General features: G+C 41.6%; 1 protein-coding gene and 1 long non-coding RNA gene across 17 annotated transcripts in view; one reads left to right on the top strand and one right to left on the bottom strand.

The window, feature by feature from the left end:
• DLGAP1 (DLG associated protein 1) overlaps positions 1 to 27,513 on the bottom strand; it is a 575,006-nt gene that overhangs the window by 317,692 nt on the left and 229,801 nt on the right. For 2 of the 12 annotated variants that reach the window (XM_053244139.1, XM_053244140.1), the window contains exons 1-2: positions 22,573 to 22,838; positions 13,493 to 13,571 (exon numbers count right to left, since the gene is read on the bottom strand). The exons of 9 other annotated variants lie outside the window; for them this stretch is intronic. The gene's annotated coding sequence lies outside the window, so the exon portion shown is untranslated. Of the gene's footprint in view, positions 1 to 13,492; positions 13,572 to 22,572; positions 22,839 to 23,818; positions 23,899 to 27,513 lie in introns of those variants that run through there. One more of the 12 variants, XM_053244142.1, reaches the window with a different exon arrangement.
• Positions 1 to 27,513, top strand: part of LOC128322601 (uncharacterized) — a 156,098-nt gene that overhangs the window by 32,000 nt on the left and 96,585 nt on the right. For 2 of the 5 annotated variants that reach the window (XR_008305807.1, XR_008305806.1), the window contains exons 1-3: positions 23,009 to 23,103; positions 24,305 to 24,452; positions 27,311 to 27,370. This is a non-coding gene — a long non-coding RNA (uncharacterized LOC128322601). Of the gene's footprint in view, positions 1 to 22,944; positions 22,986 to 23,008; positions 23,104 to 24,304; positions 24,453 to 27,310; positions 27,371 to 27,513 lie in introns of those variants that run through there. The other 3 variants (XR_008305808.1, XR_008305810.1, XR_008305809.1) reach the window with 3 other exon arrangements.

The following is a 27,513-nucleotide window of genomic DNA, read 5'->3' as shown; positions in this document are numbered from 1 at the left end:
AAAGTCAAATTATCCATTTATTTTTTAAACTTATGTAATAGTGATGCTACAATGCATAGTATAGAATTAGACAGGCACTTCTGTTTATTTTTCCAAGTACACCTCCACATAGTATTTGAGTATTTCATGAGCCCCAGCATACTGAAATTTGTAGTTTTGCAGCATCTTTTGGTCTGACTACGTCCATTGCTACATAGTTTTTGAAATATTAAAATATTAACAAGCTTGACTTGTATTTTTCAGCTGACATTATGGTAAAGTTATCTGAAAGATGGGTGTCAGATGTTTGGACAGGGGGCGCAATTTCTGTGCTTGCCCTAGACGCTATTTTCCCAAGATATGCCTCTGGTTTGGCAAGATCATTGGAGGGGGCTCTGCTTCATATGCCAATGGTGAGAGAAATTCGGCTGTTGAGCACGTGGGACAGGGCCTCAATCACTCAGTGATTGCTCCCAGGCCTTGGAATGCTCTCCCCGCTGGCATCCACCACTCAGCCTTCATCACTTACTCCCTTCTGTGGGCTTCTCAGAGGAGGTTGCCCCCTCCCCCACCAGCCTTTGTTTTGCTTTAAATCACCCAGTTCGGGCAATCGTCAGCCCTTTCCGGGCCTTTCCCCCGTCACAGTGGCCATTTTGGAGGGGAACAGTGGGCCCCTGTATAGCCTGGGTCATGACCAATTATTTATATATATTCTTGAAACATACACACACACCCAGCAGCCAGGGGGTTCAGTCTGATGTATAGCCAACTGGGGAAGGGGTTTTGGCTTGACATCAAGCCATCAAAACAAACCAAATCTGACAGATTATTATGTAGAGCGCATTTGAAGATCTATGCTCAGTTATATGTGTGAAGACGAAGCAATTCTTTTCTGCCCATATCGCGTCCGCAAGTTTACGTCCAGCTGCAGGTGGTCTTTGAGGAAACTGATTATCTAGACCCATTTCAAACTCATTTTCAGGTGGGCTATGGGGTGGAGACTGCCTTGGTCAGCCTGATGGATGATCTCCAAATGGGAATTGATAGAGTGAGTGTGACTCTCTGGATCCACACCTCTCCCTAGTGTCCCAAGGTTTCCTACAGGCGAAGCTATAGGTGCTTTCTATAGCCTCGGCTGATATGACAGCTGCGTATGTTTGAGATGAATGACCTCAGAACTGGTGGTACATATGCTGGTAACCTCCAGACTGGACTACTGCAATGCACTCTATGTGAGGCTGCCTTTCTACATAGTCCGGAAACTGCAGTTGGTACAGAATGCAGCAAACAGGTTGGTCTCTGGGTCATCTCGGAGAGACCATGTTACTCCTGTGTTAAAAGAGCTACACTGACTGCCGATAAGTTTCCGGGCAAAATACAAGGTGCTGGTTGCAACCTATAAATCCCTAAACAGCTTAGGACCTGGGTATTCAAGAGAACATCTTCGCCATGAGCCCCATCACCCATTGAAATTCTCTGGAGCAGGGACGGAGCTAGGGGAGAGGTGGCCCATGTTCACCCCTCTCCCCAGTGGCCCCTTGTTGTGAGGGAGATAGTGAATACGAAGGAATGGAGCTGGGGGCCTCTCAGGAGCTGGGGGCCTGGGTTCTTTGAACCCATCTGCTCAATTATATCTGATCTGGAGATATATATATATATAAAAACCTGTAGCCCCTTTGGAGGGCTTCCTAAAGGCCGTGCGGGGGGGGGGTGTCTGCAAAGGTTCCCCCTCCCCCCGCTGGCCTCTAGGGCCTCACAGGGACCATTTTAGCAAGGGCAGTGGCCATTTTTAAAAATAAATTTTGTTTTTAAAAAATGGCGGCTGAAAACAAAATGGCCACCGCACATGCTCAAATGGCCTCTGCGAGGCTTGGCATGGCTTAGGGCCTCACAGAGGCCATTTGAGCATGTGGGTGGCCATTTTGTTTTCGGCGGCCATTTTTAAACTTTTTAAAATAGTACCCCCCTTCATGTGGCACGCGGGGCACATGCCCGGCCTGCCCTACCCCAGATACACCCCTGTGCCAAACAGACAAAAACTCTTGGGATCAAGCAGTCCTTCAGATATCCAAGGCCCAACCGTTAAGGGCCTTAAAGGTCAAAAACAGCAGTTTGAATTACACATGGAAACAAATTGATATCCAGTGCATTTCTTTTAAAATGGGTGTAATATGATCCCAGTAGGCAGCTCCGGATAAAATACTAGCTGCTTCATTTTGCAGTAGCTGCAGTGTCCAAATATTCTTCAAGGGCAGCCCCATGTAGAGTGCATTACAGTAATCCAGCCACGACTAAGGAGTCTGTGACTGTGGCCAGATCTACCTGCTCAAGAAAGGGATGCACCTGGTGTGCTAGCCAAAGCTGTGGAAAAGCACCTCTGGACACTGCCTCCACCTGAGCATCCAAAAGCAGAACTGAGTAAAAACTAGCACTTTGTATTTCACTCTGAAACATATAAGCAGCCAGTGCAATTATTTCAGAATCGGTGTCATATGGTCACGCCTGCTTGAGTCACAGACCAGTCTGGCTGCTGCATTCTGTACCAATGGTAGTTTCCGAACTACATACAAAGGCAGCCCCACGTAGAGTGCATTACAATAGTCAAGCCTGAAGATTACCAGGATATGCACCACTGTTTTAAGGCCATTTACCTCCAGAAATTGTAGCTGACGTATCAGCCAAAGCTGTTAAATGCACTCCTGGCCACTGCCCTAACTTGAGAAACCAGAGAGAGGTTTGGATTCGGGAGCACTCCCATGTTACATGCCTGATCAACATGCCTGAATGTAGCTCCATCTAGAATAGGCAGATCTAAGCCAGAAGAGGAGAGCTGGTCTTGTGGTAGCAAACATGATTTGTCCGCTTAGTTATGCAGGGTCTGCCCTGGTTGCATATGAATGGGAGATTTGATGTGTGAGCACTGTAAAATATTTCCCTTAGGAGATGGAGCTGCTCTGGGAAGAGCAGAAGATTTCAAGTTCTCTTCCTGTCCCTGGCATCTCCAAAATAGGGCTGAGAGAGATTCCTGCCTGCAACCTTGGAGAAACCGCTGCCAGTCTGTGCAGACAATACTGAGCTAGATGGACCTATGGTCTGACTCAGTATATGGCAGCTTCCTATGTTCCTAAGCCATCTCTCGTGTCCTGTACCTCCATTTATTCGGATTCAACTTCAGCTCATTTTCCCTCATACAGCCCATTACTACCCAGCCTTTTACAGGAGAGTACAATTTTTTCTGTTGCTGTTTTGTGTCCATTTTATATAGGTTTTAGTACAGTTTTTACTGCTGCTATTTTGTGTGTCACTGTTTTATATAGGTTTTAAAACTTTTAAATAGAGATATATTTTTATATGGTGTCTCCATTTTAACTGAACAGGAGGAGCCAAGTCATACTTGATAGCTGGCACCTGCTGGGGCTAGGGATGTGCGAACAGTTCAAAGGGGGTTCGGTTCTATGTCGAACTGATTCGGTTCGATGGTTCTGGAGTCAAACCAAACACCCCTGTTTGGTCCAACCCTGGACCGAAACTCCCCCCCCCCCGATGGTTTGGGGGCATTAATGAATTTTTAAAACTTTTTTTGAAAGAGGCTATTTGTATTCGGGGCGTATGTGAGTTAAAAAAAATTAAGAGGCCATTTGCGCATGTACGGTGGCCATTTAGAAGAAAATTTAACACACATACACACACACACACACCCCGTGTGGGTTTCCACAAGGCTCCATACTGTCTCCAATGCTTTTTAACATCTACATGAAACAGGAGAGATCATCAGGAAGTTTGGTCTGGGATGCCATCAATACACTGATGGCACCCAGATCTATATCTCCATACCAACTTCATCAGGAAATGGCATGATTCCCCTAAGTGCCTCCATGGAGGTGATATTGGGCTGGATGAGGGATAACAGGCTGAAGTTGAATCCATACAAGACAGAGGTACTGTTTGTAGGGAGTCGGGATCAGAGAGATGGTTTAGATCTGCCTGTTCTGGATGAGGCTACACTCCCCATGAAAGATCAGGTTCGTAGTCTGGGAGTGCTCCTGAATCCCAAACTCATCCTGGTTTCTCAGGTTGAGGCTGTGGCCAGGAGTGCTTTTTATCAGTTTTGGCTGATACTTCAGCTACAATTTCTGGAGGTAAATGGCCTTAAAACAGTGGTGCATATCCTAGTAACCTCTAGGCTTGACTACTGTGATGCACCTCTGTGCGGGGCTGCCTTTATACGTAGTCCAGAAACAACAATTAGTACAGAATGCGGCAGCCAGAAGTGCTTTCTATCAGCTTTGGTTGATATGCCAGATACGTCCATTCTTGGAGACTAGTGACTTTAAAACAGTGGTACATATGCTGGTAATCTCTAGGCTTGCCTGCTGTAGGGTACTCTATGTGAGACTGCCTTTGTATGTAGTTCAGAAACTACAATTGGTACAAAATGCGGCAGCCATTTGGGTACTCTGGGTCTACTCGAAGGGACCATATAACACCAATTCTAAAAGAACTGCACTGGCTGCTATGTTTCCGAATGAAATACAAATTGCTGGTTATTACCTATAAAGCCCTTAACGACTTAGGCCCTGGGTACTTAAGAAAGCGCCTTCTCTGTGAACCCTGTCACCTATTAAGATCATTTGGAGAGATCTGGTTATAGTTGCCGCCAATTTGGTGGCAACTTGGGTCCGGGCCTTCTCTGTGGCGGCCCCACAGCCTTGGAACGTGCTCCCTGCTGAAATAAGAGAATCTCCTTCTCTGTTTGTTTTTAGGAGGACCCTGATGATGTACCTGTTTCCCCAGGTTTTTAACTGAAATCTAATTTTTAAATTTTAATGTGTTTTTAATCAATTGTGATGTGCTTTTTATCTGTTTTATGGCTTTTAAATGTTTTATATTTTATATTATGTTTTAATCTGTATACCACCTAGAGATTTCTATATTAGGCAGTATATAAATTCAATCAACCAACCAACCAACCAATCAATCAATGCAGAGCATACAATTAAGTGCACCTATTATGTATGTAGGAGGCAGATTAGTACCTGTTTACAGTTTCCATTTATGTTTCTAGGGATAAGAGAAACTGAATGAAAACATCAAGTCGTCCCTGTGTGCTTCTAAACAGGGATCTTAGTTTCCAACCAAACAACTCAGCAGGATAATGAAATTTATGGGCATAGCAGACAACAGTGGGGATCCAAAAACCTCACTTTGTAGCATGCCCAAAGACTAGAGCATGACCAGTGAGATTTTTGTACTTATTTCCTTCTAAAAGCAGACCCCCTCTCCATATAAGCAAATTGCTTTCAAAAATCCTTTCAGTTTTAAAAACACTTTGCTATGCAGCAGGAGATCTGCTGTTCAAGAAACACAAGCACAAAGCCCCCATTGGGCACCAGAACTATTTGTGTGGATCCTGGACACTGTGGGCGGGAGATATAGCAGTCATAGACTGCTTTCTAATTGAAGCATTTTGTTTTGCAATTAGTCACCACATACAGGACATGGATATATAATGCAACAGCTTCATAGCCTGTCAGCTAATGCAGTTGTTCAACATCTACATGAAATGTAGGATGTTGGGGGAGATTTTCCAGCATTTGGGGTTAAAGTGTCACCAATATGCTGATAACACCAAGCTTTGTCATCTGATCCTAGGAAGATGGGTTTGGAGGAAGTCATAGACTGGATTTGGGCCAGGAACTCAGGCTTAGTCCAATCAAGACAGAGGTGCTGATGATCAGTAGGAGAGCCAATCAGGACAAGGGAGTTTGACCTGTTGTACATTGGGTTGCACTCCCTCGAAAAGAGCAAGTGTACAGTTCATTAATACTGCTGGGCCTGGTTTTGCACCTGGAGACCCCTTGGTAGCCCCCATGGACAGACGTGTCTTTGCACAGCTATGGCTGGTGTGTCCATTGTGCTAGTTTTTTTGAGAAGGCACACCTTATGTCACAGTCACAGTTTGATTACTACAACATTCTCTTTGCCCTTGAAGAATATATGTAAACTTCCATTGGTGCAAAATGCTATGGCCAGGTTTCTTTGGAACCCGCTCTCCAGAAACATTGTTCCCATTTTACAACTGGCTGCAGGAGAAAAGGGAGAAGAGTGTGCACCTTTGAGGTCTCTTTTATTCATTTGCCTCCTGAGATAAATAATAAACAAATACTATGACAAATACAACAAATATTTATATACCACTTTTCAACAAGAGTTCCCAAAGTGGTTTACATAGATATACATAAAGAAATAATAAATACACAAAATAAATAGGCTGAATAAATAAAAGAAAGATTCTCCCATATAAACCAGTCACCATGAAGAGGGTTGCTCAACCAACCCTTCAGTTCTTCTTAATACTAGTATCTTTATTTCCAACCGTTCTAAAATGATTCTCTTGATTTCTTTCCATTTACACAGTTCATCTGAAATTATCTGCATTATGTCTTTTGAAGACCAGCTATTAATCTGTCAATAATTCATACAGAGCACAACTAATGCCAGGAAATATCAAGCCGCGGGTTTAGAAAACACAGGCACTGTGCTGTACTGCTAGCTTGCTGAGAGATTGTTTCTGCACAGAGAAAATGTTCAAATCTTATATGAGACTCTTCTATTTCAACTCAGCTGATTGGAAGTCTCAGCTGGACTTATATCTGCAGCCAGGGCAATCTGTAAATAGGGGCAGGAATCCAAAGGGAACACTGGAAAATGCTTGGAGAAGTTTAGCTATAAATTTCTTCCAGCTATTTCATGTACAAAAGTGAAATATGTAGGCAGAAAATAAAACACAAATTATACTTTTAATCAAATTACCAACAACCATTGTTTTTGAATATACATTTGTATTAGAGGGAAGTTAATATTCTTTTCCATAAAGACACCAGAGTCAGGCCAGTTGACAAAGTAGGGTTAAAATTTAGAGTTCATCACACAGTCTAATGAATCTACAGCACCAAGCCACCACATTTGTAAATTTCCTCATTACTGGAAGTATGTTTATGGCTGGTTCACATATTCATAAACATCACATCACACTAGACTTGATTATTCATAGCTGAATGTGTGAATTGGCCCCACTAATAAACCTTGTGTTTGAGGTGATGAAATTATATACATGCATGAACTGTTGGTCAGTACATGCCTAATCCCCGCACTGTTACCAAAAGTTACCAAAACACACACACACACACACACCCTGGAAAAGGTACAGCGATGTTGCGAGTCAGGAAGATGAAGAAATAGCAAAAGAAAACCACGGATTAGAGGTCATGTTCTTGGCATGCTGTGCAAGTGAACAAAAGAACAACAGAGGAGCTCAGTCCTTTTGGAAATAACTTGCTATCAATACAATCTCAATATCAGGTTGCTCTGGATTATAACTAATTTTCTGGTTTTTCTTTAAAAAGCCATTGATAAAGCATTATGTACTGGGGAACCATAAATTAGCTCCTATTCCAGTCCTAAAATCTGCCCCCCCCCACCCCGCCACACACACACTCTGCATCTAAGGAAACTCAAATTGGATTCTCAGAGAAAACTGGACTAATTGAAAAATATATTCAAGTTCACACAAAATAAAATGAAACCCACACTCAAAGTTTGGGTTTTGTTTGTTTGTTAATAATGCTTTGGTGAAACATATGAGAGAGGAGAGAACAATATAAGGTATGTCCATGCAACTACTCTGTGCAGAGGTCCCATTCACTTTGGACATGTGTGGAGCAGGGGTGAAGCTAGGGAAGAAGGGGCCCATGTTCGCCCCTCTCCCCAGCGTCCCCTTGGAGTGAGGGAGATAATGAAGAAAATAGGCGGGGTGGAGCTTGGGGCAGGTTCTTTGAAACAATCCACTCAATTATAGCTACACCCGTGGTGTGGAGCTTCCTTGTGTGGTGGTTTCTAAAACAATAACGATGGGCAAAATATCCCTCTTTGTAGTCAAACCTGTTGTCACCAATAAATATGTAGTCTTGCATTGTTAAATTGCTTACTCCTTTATAGTAGTATGGTATTTCAAGCATACAGACATACTTGTGGTGCCCAGCAAAGCTTCTCTTTTTTCAGGCCTCCTTGTCAAAAGATGTCCCTTGCTACTTTAATACTTCTCCCTCGGGTCTGTCCTCACAAGGCAGTGTCTTGACTATGGAAGGCGGCAGTGATCAGACTAGGGAAGCTTTCCTTAGAGGAGGCTGCGTCAGAGTATTCCAGCCTTGCACCTTCCTCAATTTCTTCTTCTTCTCATAATCCCAACTTTTTAACTCCAGTCCTGCTTTGGCTTGAAGTCTTCTGGATTCTCTTGATCCCTTTCTAGGCTTTTCTCTTCCTTTTCTGTGTCCCTGAAAGTACCAGATGATCTCCTCTCCTCCTTATACTACTCCCCATCAGAACCTTCAGAGCCCTTGGACCAGATTCACCAGCTGACAATTCTTAACCTCATGGTGCAGGAACTAGCAGCGTGGGCTACATATGGGAGCCTAGAGAGTGGAGTCTCACAGATAGCTTGACCAGAGCTCCATGCCAACAGTCCAGTGATTCAGCACAGGGTCAAAGTCAAAATCCAGGGTAGGCAAATTAGTTCTCCATCTGTTGTTGAACTACAATGGCCATCATCCCTAGTCACCATAAACTTGGCTGGGGATGATGAGAGTTGCAGTTCAACAACAGCTGGAAAGCCAAGGTTGCCTACCCCTGCTCTAAATTCTACCAAGGTTGGAAGAGACAATGGGGACTCTTTATAGGGATTTTTTTGCCTGAGGACACATCTAGGCAGGCAGTAGGAATTGGAAATAGCTGTTAATGAGGCCAAACAAAGGCATTAATGGAGTGCAAGAGGCAATGGCCTCTAATGCCTGTTCAGGTAGTCAGTTAAGACAATGGGGTATTTTCCTCTAAGCTGCATGCTTAAGGAAAGGTTTCTGACCCAATGATTGGTTAAGAATCAGTCCTTCATGTTCTGAAAGGTGAGAAGCACATCCGGCCTTGAATGCTCCTAAAAATATCAACATGCATTTTTTTTACTCATGGGACCTCTTGCTCCCTCAAGATACATGTATATCAGATATATATGTATGGGTAAGCAGTGAGGTGGTCAAATTTGCAGATGATACCAAACTCTTTCAGGTAGTGAAATCCAAAATGGATTGTGAGGAGCTCCAAAAGGATATCTCCAAACTGAGTGAGTGGGTGACAAAATGGCAAATGCGGTTCAGTGTTGGAAAGTGTAAAGTGATACACATTGGGATGAAAAACCCCAACTTCAAATAGAGAGAAATTCTTCTCCCTCTCACATAACACTAGAACCAGGGGTCATCCCATGAAATTGATTGCCAGGAAATTTAGGACCAGCAAACAGAGGTACTTTTTCCACACAACGCACAATCAACTTGTGGAATTCTCTGCCACAAGATGTGCTGACAGCCAATAACCTGGATGGCTTTAAGAGGGGTTTGGATAACTTCATGGAGGAGAGGGGTATCAATGGCTACTAGTCGGTGGGCTATAGGCCACCTCCAGTTTCAAAGGCAGGATGCCTCTGAATACCAGTTGCAGGAGATTAACAGCAGGAGAGAGGGCATGCCCTCAACTCCTGCCTGTAGGCTTCCAGTGGCATCTGGTGGGCCACTGTATGAATCTAGATGGGCTTTGGGCCTGCTCCAGCAGGGCTGTTCTTATGTCCTTATATCTTCCTCTAAACGGGAGTTTCTGTGGCTTCATACTGTCTCCTATACTTTTCAATATCTACATGAAACTGCTGGGGGATTTGGTGCAGAGATTTGGTGCAGGGTGCTGATGGCATCCAAATTTATTTCTTCATGTCATGTTCATTAGGGAATGCCATAACTTCCTTAAATGCCTGTCTGTTCTCCCTCATCCAGTCCATTATCACATGCAAATTGAGGCTAAATTCAAGCAAGATAGAGGTACTTATGGGTGTGTGTGTCATAGGAGATGGATTAGAGGTTCTTATTCTGGAAAGGGGTACACTCCCTCAGAACGAACAGGTATGTAGTCTGGGAGTACTTCTTGATCCAGGGCTCTCTCTGATTTCTCAGGTTGAAGCAGTGGCCAGAGGTGCTTTTTATCAGCTTCAGTTGATATGCCAGCTATGGCAATTTCTGGAGGAGAATGACCTAAAACAATGGTACATATGCTGGTACATATGATCAGGCCTTGGGCCCAATCCAGCAGGCCTGTTCTCATTCATTCATTCAATTTATATACCACCCTTTCTAAAGTGGCTTAGGGCGGTTTACACTAAAAAAACAAAAAACACACAATTAAAACAAAAAGCCAATTAAAAACAGATTAAAATTACAACAAACATAAATATCGTTTAAAGCCAAGTTAAAAAGATGGGCTTTTAAGGCTTTCTTGAAGGCCTCAAAGGAAGATAATCCTCTTATATTCATGGAGAATCCATGGGGTGACAACAGAGAAGGCCCAGTCCCAGGTCTCCACCAGATGTACTGGTGGCACCCAAAGATGGACCACTCCTGATGATCTCAATGAGCAGTGGGTATCTTGTAGAGAAACGCACTCTTAGGTCTCTAACCCAGACCGAAGCCATTCAGGGCTTTAAAGGTAATAACTAGCACTTTGTACTTTGTCTAGAAAACATATCGGCAGCCAGTGCAACTGTTTACCGACAGGCATAATGTTTTCTCTGGGATACTCCAGAGACCAATCTGGCAGCCACATTTTGAGCTAACGGAAGTTTCCAATCTAAATACAAAGGTAGCTTTGCACAGAGCACATTACAGTAGACCAATCTGGAGGTTACCAGCTAATGTACCACTGTTTTCAGGTCATTCTCTTCAAGAAATGGGTGGTTTGTTGAATCAATCACAGCTGGTAAAAAGTGCTCCTAGTCACAGCCTCAACCTGAGGCACCAAGGTGAGACGTGGGTCCAAGAGCACTCCCAAGCTATGAACCTGTTCTTTCTGGAAGAGCATAACCTTATCCAAAACAGGAGGTTTTATCCTGTCTTGCAGATTATGACCCCCAACAATGAGCACCTCCATCTTGCTTGGATACAGCTTCTGTTTATTATCCCTTATCCGTTTCATTACTGCCTGTAGGCAGGCATTTAAGGGGCTAATGCCATTTCCTGATATTGATGACGAGGAGAAATAGGTTTGAGTTTCATTAGCATATTGATAACACCAGCTCCAAATCCCTGATGACCTCACCCAGCATTTTCATGTAGATGTTAAAAAGCATTAGTAACAGAATGGAGCCATGGGTGTATATGCAGTGCATATAGTAGCTACCGTTTTGAAGAGCAACTGTCACCAAATGCCACCATCTGAAATCTACCTGAGACATAGGAGTGGAACCACTGTAAAACAGTTCCTCCTATCCCCAAATCCTTCAGGCGATCCCGAATAGATCCATGAATGCATGGTTGATGGTATCGAAAGCCACTGAGATATCAAAAAGAACTAGCAGAGTCACACACTGTCAGTTCCCTGGCGAAGATCATCTATCAGGCCAGCCAAGGCTATCTCAACCCCACAGCCCACTCTAAAGCCAGTTTGAAATGGGTCTAGATAATCAGTTTCCTCCAAGACTGCTTGGAGCTGGTCAGCCACCACCCTTAAGTACTTAACCTACAGACTTGACAACTGCAATGCACTCTGTGTGGGGCTGCCTTTATATGTTGTCCAGAAACTGCAGTTGGTACAAAATGCAGCAGCCAGGTTAGTCCCCGGGGCTACCTGAAGAGGCCATATTACCCCTGTTTTAAAAGCATTACACTGTCTGCCCATTTATGTTTCTGGGCAAAATGTCAAGTGCTGATGATTACCTATAAAGCCCTAAACAGCTTGGGCCCAGGGTATTTAAAGATAACGCCTTCTGCTTCAGGATCCCCATTGCTTATGAAGATCTTTTGGAGAGGTCTACCTGTGGTTGCCACCAGTTTTTCTTGTGGCGAACCAGGTTCGTGCCTTTTCTATAGCTGCCCCGAGGCTCTGGAATGAACTCCCTGTTGTTGTAAATGCCTCACCATCTCTAGTAGCCTTTGAAAGAGCTCTCAAGATGCATTTATTCAAGTCTTTGATAAGCTATAAGTTTGTTGTACTGTTACTTTAAACTATTTTTAATGGTTTACAATGTTTGGTTTTAATAGTGGTTTTATTGTTTTTGTGTAAACTGCTATGAGATGCCCGCATTTGACAGTATAAAAATATAATAAATAATTAAATTTTTATTTCTCCATCTGGATTTTAGCAAAATTCTTATCGGGATTATGTACTGAGGCATCAACAGAATTCAAGATATCTTGCAGCCTTTATAAAAACCATGAGTTACATTGCTTTGACCATTTTTTAATTATTATGAAACAAAATTCTAACTTAAATATCGCACTCTACCCCTCCATTGCAGATGCGAAATACTAGCTGATCTATCTTGGATGAAGTAAATGATCTGCTTTTAAAATCTCGATTTCATGTCTTACTTCCCATTCTTTTCTTTATACATAAAGAAGTCAACATTAGGCATTTTCAACATATATTGTATTGCAATGTCTTGAATGGGAATGAACTTTCATAGACATGTGCACACAGGGCACTTGAGTGCACACAGAGCTTTTTAGAGTATGACCTATTATATTTCACAATAGGTCATACTCTAAAAGGCCCTATGTGCACTAAATGAATCAAGAACCATCCATTGTTCATTACAGAAGTGCATAAAAAGGCTGGAAAAGCAACAAGCAACTGATTGCACATGAAATAATTTGTGACTTTATTTAATATTAGTTCTCTCTTAGTGTGCTGTGAAAAATTACTGAAGCGCACAGAAGTAGCTCTTTGCCCTGGGGGAGAGAAAGTGCACGGCAAACTGAACGAAAGACTTGGGGCTTCCTCAAAAGGAAAATATAAACCATTCAGACTACTTTAAGAATCTTTTCCCAAGTCCCTTTTAAAAGGAAAAAAGATCTTTCATTAAAAAAAAGAAGAAAACACTTTCTTCAATTAAACTAGTTTGCGGGGTGGGGTACACAATTGCAGAAGTAGAGCAGAAATCAAACACTCACTCAGAAACTTATTTTCAGTTTGTTAGGAAGTTTAAATAGAGAGGAGAGAAAGTAGGTCTACACTCAACAGAAATGTGATGAAAAGGAGGCTTCTTTTTGAAATAAAAACAGCAGGAAACAGAGAAAAATAGTACGATGCTGTGTACACTGGAACAACGAGAAGAGGGCGGGGGGATCAAAGTCCTAAACAGGCATGAAATTCAAGTTAGGTAACAGTTCATTTAAGCTTAATGGAATCACAAGGATAACTGTGGTAATCACAGGGATGAAATAATATATCTTCATTACTTATGAAATATAATTATTTAGTTATATGTCGAACAGAATGAAGGGAAGTTGATCAACACATTTATTTTGGTCACAATTAAAAAAAATATTTTAGCAGACTTTCTAATGAAACATTTCCCCATCAAATCTATGTTCACCCCAACTTAATGACCACAGATGGGAATAAAAAGATGCAATATGGATACCTGTCTTTTTCTTTCCATGGCTTAATAACAGCTTCTCCCAGTGCTGGGGCTCTAATCTAAATCACATCCTTGTACCTGCCTTTAATGAAAGAAAAAGAAATTGGGAGAGCTGATGATGAATCTTCCATATTACATTGAATTTGGTCATAAGAGCAAAAATAAGACAGTAAAATTGCTGTTATGACAATGTTATGCAGGAGATTCTTTGGAACAGACAATGATTAGCAGGAACAGATGATGACAACAACTAGGCTGGCTTTGCAATGGTACATTACACTCATCCATAGTGGTGTTGCTACACCCCCAAAGGATCCATGTCCTAGACCCAGACTGTTGTGGCACCATTGGTGCAGCAATATTTTTCAACCTTATTTTTAAGGTTGCTCTGGGGCCCAGGCTCCTGTGCTGCCATGGAAGGACAGCCTTTGGCACTGCTTCTGCCACTGCCACTTGCTGCTGCCTCAGTGCTGGCAACAGAGCTAAACAGCGCATTGCTGCCTGGTGTGCAAAAAGCCAGCCAGGAAGCAGTCCATGTGCACCTGCCACCACAGCCCTGCTTGCTTTTTCAGCCCAGTTCCAAGCTGTTTAGCTCCTCTGCCACCATCCTGGCAGCAGTGAGATGAGGCAGGGGAGATTTAGGGCACAACCCCAAACATTGGGGCCTGTGCCCCTTGAGCCCCCCAAAATGACACCACTGCCCATCCAAATGGGTCTTCTACTCCTTTCAGTTCTACCATATAGACCAATACTTCCCTTACTTTAAATCAAATGCTACACATTCATCTACATCTTATCTAATATTTTGGCATAAATTCCATGTATGCATCGGAGCTTCACACATCTCTGGGTTATGGCAATGATCTGCATTCTCAAAATCTTTATACACATCATCATTATTTGTGCAAAGATTTAGGCTAAAATCCCTCTACTTTCAATGAGATTTACATTTGAGGGTCGAAACCAATCCAATAGATTCACTAACCAACTTTGGTCAGCTAACATTTTGAAATGTTTCAACAATTTGATAGTCAAGTTGTGACTAAAAGAGGTGTGCATTATGACTGCCTTAGACATCACAAAATCCCTACTCAACAGTCCTTTTAGTGCTGCCATTTAGAAAGGATGTAGTAATGAATTTTTGAAGGCTTCATGAAAACATGCATTACTAAACATAATTCTTAAAAGACTTTAAGGTCAGCAGCCCCTGGAGTGACATGGTTTAGGGTAAATGTCAAAAGGCAAGATGCATTAACGTTTAGGAGGGGGACCCATAGGAGATAAAACAAAAATAAATAAGATTGTAGAGGTTTTGGAGTCCCGCTATGGATCCAGGGAGTAACAGCTGAACTGGAGAGAGTACAGTCTATTTTTCTAAGAGCAATCTTTGCAGTGGCTAGGTGTGTGCCTTATTCTGCTCTGTGCTTGGAATCTGGGTCTTTCTCTATTGTCTGTAAAGCCTGGGAGCTTACTTTTGCTAGATGGAGTAAACTCTGTTCAGAGATTCAGGAATTTTCTTTTTTCCAATATTTATGGGTGGATTCTTATCCCAACCCTTGGCTAACATATGCAAATAATAAAATTATTCAACTGGGCCTTTCTCCTTCGGAACTCCTTACTTGGGAATATAATAAGGTGAAGGAAATATTATTTCTCCGGTTGCACGATATTGAGCGACAGGAACTTATGTCTTCGGCCAATAGGACTTGCTCCCCTTTACATTTTGGGATTTTGCCACCTTGGGGAGACAGAGGTGCTAATTACTTAACACTGCATTTTCCTAAATTTCGGGTCTCATTTGCTCGGGCCCGGTTTAATGTGTTGCCCTCTTCTCTTTTGGAACGGAGATTTGCTAAAGATCATCCTGTTGTGGTTTTCTGCGCTTGTGGCATCGGCCTTCTGGAAACTGTCACCCATGTACTGCTATATTGCTCTTTATATCGGGATGCTAGAGAAGAACTTATTTCCCCTCTGTTACTCAAATTTCCCAGAAGGTGTGAGCTCTTTTATACACGTTACTGCCTCGCAGATTCAAGCCCTGGGATTACAACAACTGTAGCTAAATTTTTCTACATTGCAATCAGGCTAAGGTCCCTATTAAGTGCTTAATTGCGAGAGCTGTCTATTGTTTTTAAGTAATTTATTATGAGTGATTGTATTCTGTTTTATTGTGTTTTAGCACTGTTTTATTGATCGTTATATTGAGTATATTTGTTATTCCTATTTCTGCTGGCCAACGGCTGTAATAAAATTGATGATGATGATGTAGAGGCAAAAGACTACTGCCCTGTTCACGCCTGTAAACACTTCCTTCGGAAGATGGGCAGGGACAGATGCAGCCCACTGCAAACTCATGTCCTTTTCAGCTGCATTGGGTGAAGACCAGCCAGTCCTCATGCATCAAATGTGATACCAGTCAGGACAGAAGACACTGGCCCCTGAAACTGCTTATGAAGCCAGTGAGGGACTGGCCACTATAGCCTGAATAGCCAAAAGCATGGCTGTGTGGGAATGGCTGAGCAGGAATTTAATTCAGCTGCCCTTGCCTTTCAGAAGCAATAGGGGTGGGGAGAGGGCAGACAAGCATTCAAGGACTCAGAGCCCTGACAATATGAGCCAGCTGTGAAGGACACCATGTCTGAGTCCTTCCCCATGAAGGAAGAATAGGCCACCTGAGGGGAAGAGGCCCTTGACAGTGCCAGAGTGACTAGAGATTTCTATATTAGGTGGTATATAAATTCAACAGACAAACAAACAAACTGATGGCTCACTGCTGCCTGTTGATGTCTGAGCTAGGTCATGGCCTATTACATTTGTGGTGCTGTCATCCCTTCCTTGCCTTATTAAACTGCTGGGATATACTGGCTAGTGTATGCAATGAAGTCTGAAACCTAACTGAAAGGAACAGGGGATGCCCCAACACATTGTCTGGTCACACTGAATATAGCAGGTACTTGTTTTTACAATCTGACCCTACCTGTGCCTTATACTTGATAGGGCTATAGCTGAGTGGCAGAGTATCTGCTTTTTATCCAGGAGGTCCCAGGTTAAATCCCTGGCTTCTCCAGGTAGCACTAAGAAAGACTTCTGCCTGAAACCTTGGAAAAGCCAATGCCAGTCTGAGCTAGATGGACCAAGGGTCTGACTCGGTATAAGGCCGCTTCCTATGTTCCTACTTACCACCACCACCTCCACCCCCATTACAAAGACTGAATAACAATGTAGACTAGTTCCATCCTGATGTATAATGGTCAACCAGATTTTCTATCAAGTATGGAGAACACTGTCAGTGTACCCAAGACCAAGTAGCATTAGATGATTTTATAGCTCAGGAACATGTACTGTATCTTGCCTATACTCAGTGAAGCTGAGGACATTCTCAGGATTCCCATGTGTACAGCTTCAGAGATGGACAGTATCTAAAATACAAGTATTAAAAATATGTATTTTCAATACTTTTAAATTTTGTATCTAAAATACTTTTCAGAAAAGTGTTTTGTATCTAAAATATGTTTGCTCAGGTATTTTGTATTTTTAAAATACATTGCTGAAACCAAAATACATCTCAGCGAATCATTGCTTTGTTTTCTTGATTCAGGAGCTGCCTTTTTATTGCAAGTAGACAGCCCATTGGCTTCTAGCAATTCTGTGTTAATAATAATTTTATAGTTCATTTAAGCAAAATTTCACACATCTATATTTGCATATCTGCAAAAATCTAAACATTATATTAAAATTTAGAAACCTTTCATTGAGCCATTTTAATGCACTCATTTTACAAAAATAAAATTCAGTAAGCAAGATCAGTCATGCCTACTCACATTAAATCCACTTGTAAGCTATGTTAAAATTCTATTACATTAATTCAAACATTTCTGACTAGCAAACACTTTTTTAAAAAATCCACTTGAGAAACTGTCAAATATTTCCTCAGTTGTGTTATATTACTCCAGGCTACGAAGCTGTACCACAGTCATATGTGTGGTAGATTTAATAACTTAAGGTCTACCATGATAACGTGTGGATTCTTGTGTCCTGGTAAAAACAACTGGATAAATGTTAACATGACGAACAGTCAGACAGTCATTCCACAATCCAGTCTTGCTTGGATACTACAAATCTCTACCCTGAGGCAAAGTAAATTGCCTTTGGAAAAATGCTCCTGAAAGTGAATATGACAGATTGAATTGTACTGAGGCTCTTTGGATGAACACATTAATCTCAACATTATTTCCTAGAAGCTACCAGAGAGCACACAATGGGGTACACACTAAAGATGCATTTATTGCATATGGAAATGATTTATCATCGCTACAATAGTCATTGTTTATTCTGCTTCTTATGTCTTTATGTGTGCCCATTTCCATTTACGCTTATTAAATATATTTATATATCACTCTTTAAGAAAAGGTTTTCAAACTGGTTTACATATCACAGGAAGATATGAGAAAATTATTCCATGTCTCAAAAGGGCTCGATCTAAACACACACATGACACAATCACCAGCCACTGGAGAGGTGCTATGCAGGGCTACTCAGGGGTAACTGCTCTTCTACTAAATAAGAGAGCCACAACTATAAAAGGTACCACTTTGCAAGTGTTATCAGGAAAAATCACTGATATTTTTGTTCCACCTCAAAAATTATAAAGCAAATTAAGAGCAATGGATGGCATCCAGACAAAGTTACAAAATAGTACTACTCCAGAATTATTCCAAAGGACTATTTACTATCAATAAGGTTTCCATTGAGTAATTTAATCAGGATGCCAGCTAGTATTTTTTCCATCTTACCCAGTCCTATTTCTGCTTAGAAACTCCATGTTCAAAAGATAATTCAAAGAATCAGGATGCTGCCTGGTTTAGAGGGAAATATTTCCCAACAGGCCCCATTCTGATTCTGACACAACCATGTTTTTGACAGAAAATGGTTTTGGCAGAAGGTTTTCCCTCGGCTGTATTTATATCCTCATTACTGGACAGCAAGAAGACAGTTTTGTCTATGATGGAATGGTTGCCAGGTTTCAGCACCAAAGTCTAATTTCTTAAGGGCTATTCTGCTAAGAATACTGGCTGCCTGTGAGCCTTCAGCCTTGAGTAAACAGTAGTTTATAATCAGAAGACTCATACAAGTCTAAGAAGACTTTAAATTATTTTCTGGGTATTTGCAAACGGCAGAGTTTGCACCCTAATTTACACACATTTTACATATTTTAATAGGTAAGGCTAGTAGAATAAATTTTGAATTGATTGTTTGATTTATTATTTAGTTTTGTTGCATTTTACATTCTTGTGAGGGGAATCCTTGTTAGAATCAAAGGTGGGATACAAGTTTGTGAATACATAAATAACAAAGCAAAACATCTCTCAGGAATAGAAAGCTAAATGGAGGACGTGAGTATTTATGGTTAAAGAGCACAAGCCATACTAATTTTTGAACACAGACTTCCTGAATTCCACATTTTCCAGAATACAATGGCTGGCATCCTGGCCAAAAGAATGCACATACATGGTTCTAACAAAAGCAAACTCACAGGACTAGTCTCTCTGCTTCTAAAGGATTTTTTGCTGTTCTTCTCTTGCACCTGAGTTGCTGGCTTGTCTTCACCCAGGAAAGTAAAACATTAAAAAAAAAATCCCTGAGGGGCCTGTCTCCATGGGTTAAATGGTGCTTCCAGAGCAAAGACAGCAGTGAAATGGTTGAATTCTTGTGTTAAGAGCACCCACACATGTTTTGGAAATGAGAGGCTAGCACTGCTCTCCAGTTTTTATCAGAAGCATGCACTGTTAGTCAGGATGTCAGTCAATTTCTTCAACATAGTTCAATTAGTTGTTCTCAACTTCTATTTTCTATATAGCTGATGGCACAATTCCCTTGGATCTTATAGTTACCATTTTAAGGTATCTACTTAATCTTACTACCTACTTGAACCCCTATATTTTCAATTAGGTCTACCACAAATGCATCAGGTCTCCTCTAAAAAAAACTGCAATGTAAGAAGCTAAGAGAGGTCATGGACTATATTTTTCAGTCTCCACAAGGTTAGAGTGCTATTATTTTAAAAATAATTTTCAATTGGACTGATGCAGGGTGACAATCCCCAAAGGAAAGCCCAAATTTATTGGGTATAGTTTGATTTTGATCTTGATCTGTTTTGAACAATCACTGCCCTATACGTTTTTAAAATGTTATTAGTAAGATCTATGACCACCATTTATTTGAGAAAATGGTAGGTTGGCTTGATTTAGAGGAGGTCAATGCAGTTGAACAAACCACTTCAGATATGGCCAGTCACTTTTCAAACAGTGTCTGGTTCTCCATCATTACTACCTAAGTATGTAGTACACCGCTCTGGGCTCCTTGGAGGAAGAGCAGGATATAAAATGTAATAATAATAATAAAATAAATAATAATAATAATTTGGTGAAAAATTAAATACAGAACTCCCAAACGGCTTTATATGCCGCTTTTGAAGACTTTAGATTTGCACTGGATCTCATTTTGCGAGGTAATTTATGGAGAAAACTTATCACATACTCTATTGATAGAAGATTACTTCTGCTCAATTACAGATTATATGACAATACACATCTATGAGTTAGATGTAATGCCAGTGGATTCAGAGGTGCACCTAGGTAATTCTGAAGCCTGGACCTAAAGGCCTTTGGAGGTCCCCCCCTCCCACTGGAGGGCCCCCTGCTGCAAGTTAAGCATCACTCCCCCTCACATACACACCATTACACACACAGTATTTTTAACATGTGGGTTCTTGAGGGCACAAACAGCAAGCTAACTCACAAGAATGTAAGAATAAAAAACAAACATTTCAACATGCAACTGAACATGTTCCCATCCCACATATTTCTTTCCCCACTCCCTACTGTCTCTAAAAGGGGGATTATTTAGATCCTTTCCAGACTGGCTTTCAGATGGTCTATGGGATTGAAACTGCCTTGGCTGGCCTGATGGATGATCTCCAATATGCAAACAACAGAGGGAGTGTGACTCTACTGATTCTTTTGGATCTCTTGGCAGCTTTGATACCATTGACCATGGTATCCTGCTGGGTCGCTTGAAGGAGGTGGGATTGGGTGGCACTGTTTTACAGTGGTTCCGCTCCTACCCCTCTGGCAGATTCCAGATGGTGTCACTTGGAGACTGTTGTTCTGAAAAACGGGAGCTAAAGTGTGGGGTTCCACAAGGCTCCATACCGTCTCCAATGTTTTTTAACATCTACATGAAACCGCTAGGAGAGATTGTCAGGAAGTTTGGTCTAGGATGCTAGCAATACATTGATGACACCCAGATATATTTCTCCATACCAACTTCATCCGGAAATGGCATGACCCCACTAAGTGCCTGGCTGGAGGAGATATTGGGCTGCATGAGAGATAACAAGATGAAGTTGAATCCTAACAAGTTGGAGGTACTGTCTGTAGGGGGTTGGGATGCAAGAGAAGGTTTAGATCTGCTTGTTTTGGATGGGGTTGCACTCCCCCTAAAAGATCAGGTTCGTAGTCTGGGAGTGCTCCTGGATCCCAAACTCATCCTAGTTTCTCAGGTTGAGGCTGTGGCCAGGAGTGCTTTTTATCAGCTTTGGCTGATACACCAGATACCTCCATTGCTGAAGACAAATGACCTTAAAATGGTGGCACATCTGCTGATAACCTCTAGGCTTGACTACTGTGATGCATTCTACGTGGGGTTGCCTTTGTACATAGTTCAGAAACTACAATTGGTACGGAATGCAGCAGCCAGATTAGTCTCTGGGTTTACCGTAAGGGACCATATAACACCAATTCTAAAAGAACTGCACTGGCTGCCGATATGCTTCCGAATGAAATACAAAGTGCTGGTTATTACCTATAAGGCCCTCAACAGCTTAGGTCCAAGGTACTTAAGAGAGCGCCTTCTCCATTGTGAACCCTGCCACCTATTAAAATCATCTCGAGAGGTCTGGTTATGGTTGCCGCCAACTTGTTTGGTGGCAACTCAGGACCAGGCCTTCTCTGTGCCTGCTCCAGGGCTTTGGAATGTGCTCCCTGATGAAATAAGAGCATCTCCTTCTCTGTTTGCTTTTAGGGAGACCCTGAAGACATACCTATTTTCCCAGGCTTTTAACTTAAATTTTAAATTTTAATGTGAGTTTTTATCTACTGTGATTTTTATCTGTTTTTATGAATTTTAAATGTAATGATGAATGAATGAATAAATAAAGCAGAGGATACACTCGGCTGCCTGACACAGCCTGGGCCAGCAGCACGGCACAGCAACCACTCCACCCAGGACAGACCAAAGTAGATTTGGGGCCGCCGGGGGGCAAGGGCATAGCAACGTTGGAGTGGGCCTGGGGACAAGATTTTAAAATGGGCCCCTCACTGCTAATTAACAAAGGAGACTTTCAACCATGCAGTGTGACCCTATGTATGTTTTCTCAGAAATCCTAACAAATTAAGTAAAGTTTTCTTCCAGGTAAGTGTATGGAGAATTGCAGCCTCAGGTGGCAAATCTAACCACATTTGGCTGGAAGTACATTTCACTGAAACCTAAAGGACTTTGTAATTTTCTGCTATGAAACAAGCCACTTACAGGACTTTTTTGGATGGCTTTTTAAATTTAAAAAAACATTTAAAACCAACCATTTGTCCAGTCCACTTCAATTTAAATATACATATTCCTGCCACTCTGCCCTATATCTCTGCTCAATACCAAAGCTCTATGCCAAGCCATTCCAGGTGATCTATAGGCTGGAGGAGAAAGGGGAGAGGTTTTTTTTATGAAGGGAAAGGGCAGAGTCTTCCATATGGGGGTGGAATGACGGTTGAAGATGGGGCTTCAGCTCTAGACTTTTTTGTAATTTAATGCCATGAAACAAACCATTTATAAGATTTTTTGATGGTTTTTTTAAAATTAAAAAATAAATTAAAAACCAGCAAATTCCTCAGTCTGTTTCAGATTAAATATCCAGAGTCTTCTCAAACTGCCCTACAGCCCCTCCCCTCAATATCAAAGGCCTATGGCAAGCCAATCCCTAAATATCCAAGGAGGGAGAGATAAACCACAAAAAGGAAACCATATCATACCTCCATTACTAAGCCTTAGGAGTCAAAGGCTGGGTAGAGCAGTGGTGGGCAAGGACAGCCAATGCTGGCTATTCTGCCTCCTTCCTTCCTTCTTTGCTGCACTAGGGATGTACAAACTGGCTCGAATTCGAACCGGTTCAGTTTGAAAGCTAGTGCCTGGACCAAACAGGGCATTGCATTGGCAATGCTGATCTGAGTTAGAACCAATCAAGCCCAGTTTAGTTTGAGCCTGTTCGAAAGTTCTAGTGGCCATTTTAGATCTTGTCCTCCATTTTGTGTGACTTGTTTTGCTTGATTTCATTGGCTGAGCTTTTGCTTCCCTGATTGGCCAGATGTGTCTGGCTCTCTGGTAGGCTCTGCACTGTGCCAGACCTTGAGAACTAGCACCCTAATGGCCAGGGAGGAGGGCAAAGGTGAGGGTTCCCAAAGGAAGGAGTTTCAAATCCTATTTAAAGCCAAGTCTCTGGCCTGGCCAAATCACTCTGGCTGCAGTCATCCTGGGCATCCCTCTGGCCTGCTGTAGCTATGCTGGTGTGATGAGTCTGCTTGGCAGACACTGCTGTGTTTTTGTCCCAATACTCTGTTCCTTTCTACCTGTTTCTCTCTGCCCCTGCTTCGTTAAACCTTACCCCCCCACACTGTGTGTCTGTTCCACTGTGTGTTTGTTCTGCTACTTTTATCCCCCCCCCAGTGAGTGAGTGACTGTGTCTCTCTAACTCCCTTCTCTTCCGACATGCACGCACAAACACACCACTAGACATCATTTCACAGCAGTTAAGGGCACACACACAGAGTATTTATGAATGGAGAAGTCATCCTAAGGCATTGCAATGAAGGAAAAAAATTCTTTTCAACAATTATTTTAAAAAACACAATAAATCCTACAGAATTTGGGCTGCCTGAGGGGGAGTTGAGGCCATACTTGCTGTGCCCCCAGACCCACAAAGGGAGGAATGGGGCTGCTTCAAATCCTCATTTTTCCCTATGGGAGGAATAAAAAAAAAAATCTTCAGAAATTCATCAATAATTACAGAAGTCTCTGATTGCTTTGGGGTTTGGTGGGTGGTTGGCACCCCTGGGTGCCTACCTCACACCCCGGTTTTGTGCCCCTAGGTGCTCTACATAGGAAATAATGGGCCAGTTCGAGTCCCCATTATACCCAATGTAGAACCTTTCAGAACAGGTTCGAATTGGGTTTGCATTTGAACCTAACCGGGTGGGTTCAAGCAAAACCAAACTTACCCACCCTGGTTTGAAGCTGGTTTGAATTAAAAGCAAACAGGCCAAGCCAGTTTTGTGCACATCCCTGCCGGCACTAGCGTTCAGGCTTCAGTGAGGCCTGCACAGAGGCCTCTCTGGAATCCCCGCCTACCTGCCGAACAGCTGAGAGGCAGAGACTGAAAGATCTGCAGCAGCTTGCAGGCTGCTTAGCTAACCTGGCCAGCGAGTTGAAGGGCAAGCAGGAGGGCGAGTAGGCAAGGGGGACTGGCCAAGGGGCCTTGGGGGCCCCCCCAGGCCAGGAGGTGTGAAGGCCCTGGACTTTGGCCCAGAAGTCCAGGGATATGAACGCCTCTGAGTGGATTGCTTACTAAGAGGGGGATTAATCAAGGTTGCACTCTAGTGCCCCTCTTGTTCAATGTTTATATCAATTATATAGTAGAGCATTTAAGCAACCTAGACTTCCATCCTCCAAAATTATCCTCCAAGTATATTGCTGTATTCCTCTTTACAGATGATGCTGTGATTCTTTCACAGTCCCCTATTGGGTTAAGAAGAGCTTTGTCAGCTCTTGCTTGTTGCTGTAAGGAAAATTTCTTGCACATTAACTAACAGAAGACTAAAATTATGAGGTTTCCCAACTCTCCTAAGAAGTTGCATTGGTCAGTTGGTGGCTTTTATAATCTAACATGTAGATTGCTTTAAATATCTAGGGCTAATATTTGATGCTAAAGTTAACTTAAATGTTCATAGAAAATATGTTACACAAAATGCTCAGAAAGGTATATCTGCTATACTAACCTTTTTTCAAACTAGAGGTGGGCAATTTATTTCAGCTGCTGCTAGACTATATGAAGCTAAAGTCTTGGCCCAACTTCTATACAGTGCACAGACTGCACTACATGCAGACGTTGCGTCATTGGAAATTATTAAAACAAGATTTTTGAGGAGCTTATTTCAAGCACCATGCTATGTTGCCAATGCTATTCTACACCTAGAGATGGGTATTTTTAAAGTGGAAACTTGTGCCTGCCAGTTGATGTGTAATCTCTGGTTAAAGCTGATTCCACCCACCCACCTGCCAAGAGATTGATCCTCTTGGTCCTGGCAGACAGTTTCCTTTCTTGCTGGAGAGCCTAAATTGAAAGGAAACTGCATCGATATGGATTTTCTCCCAAGTTGTTACTGGAGGCAGGGGGAGTAATGATCTGGCCAAAGTAGCCCACAAGCAGAGGATACTTGATATCGCACAGCAAGATAAGCTAAACTGTGTCTCTAATGAAATTACTTATGAGAATCATTTGCATTTTAATATTGCATCCGCTAGATATCTTAGCTTGCTTACAGTTCTTAAATATAGAAGGTTTTCATTGACACGCTTTAATGCGTCCCACCCTGTCTGCAGTTTTGGAGGGCAGGTTTCATAAACTCTCTTACACAGTGCATTTATGCCAATGTGGAGATGGAACAGTTGGGTCAATTTCTCATGTTCTATTATAGTGTACATTTTATACTGATTTTTGAACTTTACTCCCCATTTATGTAATTTTCCAGGCCAATCAGATGATTTTTATAATTGTTACTTGCTCTCAGACCAGGTTTCTGATGTGACGCATTGTGTGGCAAAGTTTTGTGGGGTAGCTAATAAAATTAGACAGATAATGGTATCCTCTGTAATTAAGACATAAGATTACTAAGCTGAAATTTATGGTTGTCTTGTTTTGTGGTGTTATGTATTTGTTTGTTTTGCTGGTAAGAGACCGAATAAAGTTGTTGTTGATGATGATGATGACCACCAATATTTTTTTGTTGCTGATAACACTATTAACATACCATCTACGTAAAAGAACAAAACTCAATTAAGATTTAATATAATTTGCTCAAACATGGCTTTTCTTGAAGAAAAACTCAGTTTTATTTTGAGGACAATGTCTTAACTGAAGGCACAGGAACATAAGAACTTATTCTCCACTCTTATTCACTCTCTCCTCATAGGAATAACTTTAATAATTTTGTACTAGGGATGTGCATGGAACTGCAGTGGGGCAGTTTGAAGATGGCGGGGGTGCCACTTTAAGAGCAGAGGAGGGTGTATATACATCTCCCGCCACTTACCTTCTGCCGGCATCCTTTGTACAGAAAGCTAATTGGGGTGGAAGAGTACTTCCCTGCCACCCTGTTGGCCGGATATGGCTGGAAGTCCCCGACATTCCTGTGCGGGGGGGGGCATATCCGGCCAGAGGAGGGGGAAAGCGGTGGGAGGGATAAGTGCACCCTCCCCTGCTCTTAAAGTGGCACTCCCATCCCAGTGGAACCACCAGTTCTTTGAACCAGTTCAGAGACCCTTTATGGGTTTCATGGACATCCCTATTTTTTACAAGATCAATTGCACCTATTCCCATTTAACTACAAAAGTTAATCACATAGGTTCATTTTAGAGTCCCATGGAGATACTTCTGGAGGTGCCCCCCCCCCCCGCAACTGGTTCTGATTTTTGAGAACTCACTACAATTTTTTTTTAAAAATTACCAGAATTTCTGTAATTTTGATTGGCTAAAGTAAGTACTTAAGATGAACTCTACTGTACAACTATTCATGGATAATTAACTTTTTTGTTATGTTATCTAATTCAGAAGTTCTCAGACCTCTTTTTTGTGATCCAGTTGAAAACAATCACTTATCCTCATAACCCAAAAGAATAGTTTACTGTCATAAGAACATTCATTCATAAAGTCACAGTAGGGCAATACATCCTATTTAAGTTATTTAACTGGCACATCTAAGATATTTTTAACAATTGTATATAGCAAGGGAGCCAACAACTAATAATCTCAAGATCCAGTATAGGTCATGACACCTATTTCAAAAACTGTTGATCTAATGAATTATAATCTTGCCTATTTGAGAGATTTTATAACATGATTGATAAAACCAGTTTCTGTAACTTTCCTTTTTAAAGTTTAAATATTGAGTGCTTGTTTCTTCCATTTGTACAAATATTCTGCATCAATCTCTGCCACTGATGATAAATCAGTTGTTTGACAAATTTTGGGTATAGGATTAGAAACCTTGGAAACGCATCTGAAAGGAGTTTCCACTGAGGCCAGAAATGTTTACATTTTTTCAAACCTGTAAAAGCATTTGTATTTTCTTAGAGGGACAAAAATCATTGAGCATTAAATATACTAGTTTATGCTGCATGTTTAAATTAAAATAACTAAGTTTGGTTTTGTTAATTTTATATCCAGGAACCCACTCTATTTCTTAAAATACTTCCTTTTGCTCTTTTCAAAGTTTTAACTGGAGCTGCCAGGCTTCAGCAGAATATTTTCATATTTTGCACAGGTTTCATGTCTTTAATTTTAATAACAGCAGAAGACAGGGGGCATCCCTGTGTGGTGACTCACTAAGGGATAATGTCTTTAAAGATAACATTACTGATATATATGAATTAGAATTTGCATTTCTATAACATAGAGAAGTCCACTATGTAATTTATCCCCAATGGCTATTTTCTCAGATACTGCATACAAGAAGCTCTGTTCAACACTGCTGAAAGCTTGTTCAGCCTCAAGGAACAGTAAGTAACAGCTTCATTATCCCTATTCCCTTTATAAATGAAATGTTTTGTTGTTTTGATATTACCCATAAGCAATCTTCTTAATAAATCTCACTTGATTGGTATGAATATACAATTCAATAATACAGGAGAAACTTCTCCCC

The sequence above is a fragment of the Hemicordylus capensis genome, chromosome 4, assembly GCF_027244095.1.
Source record: "Hemicordylus capensis ecotype Gifberg chromosome 4, rHemCap1.1.pri, whole genome shotgun sequence".
In the NCBI taxonomy this organism is placed as follows: Eukaryota; Metazoa; Chordata; class Lepidosauria; order Squamata; family Cordylidae; genus Hemicordylus; species Hemicordylus capensis.
The sequence above is the reverse complement of the archived record's forward strand: the minus strand, read 5'-3'. Positions and strand labels throughout refer to the sequence as shown.